Genomic DNA, 429 nt, shown 5'->3' on the forward strand with positions numbered 1-429 from the left:
ACACACACTACAAAATGATAATTCTGCAGGGCAATCTGGATACTGGGTCCAAACAAACGGAGAGGCGCAGCATTACAGAGCAGAGGAGACATAAAAAGAAATCAAAGCATTTTTGTTTGAGGTAAGACTTGTGATACCTCTGTAAGCAGGGATGAAGCGCAGGTTAACTTTTGATAAATACTTGTGTGTGAAATGGTGATGTCAAGCCACGTGTGTCTGGTGTATCCGTAGGTACGTAGGGGACAAAAAAGATTAAAGATGTGTTCTTACAGTAAGTACAGTTCACAATCTTTGTTGCTGCCACCTTTTAAGTACATTATGTGCATTTGTGCCGTTGGGAAAATGGCAGCAAAAGTCACTAAAAACCAAAAAGGCGACAGTGGAAATGGAGCGATGCCTACATACTCGTAACGTCTGCGTGCCAAAGAG

The 429-nt window shown here is 42.2% G+C and overlaps 1 protein-coding gene across 1 annotated transcript in view; it reads right to left on the reverse strand.

Moving 5' to 3' along the window:
• Positions 1–429, reverse strand: part of edar (ectodysplasin A receptor) — a 26,269-nt gene that overhangs the window by 12,327 nt on the left and 13,513 nt on the right. The window lies entirely within an intron of this gene.

This window comes from Morone saxatilis, unplaced genomic scaffold, assembly GCF_004916995.1.
Source record: "Morone saxatilis isolate NCDOM2014 unplaced genomic scaffold, NCSU_SB_2.0 Contig5, whole genome shotgun sequence".
NCBI classification, from domain to species: Eukaryota; Metazoa; Chordata; class Actinopteri; family Moronidae; genus Morone; species Morone saxatilis.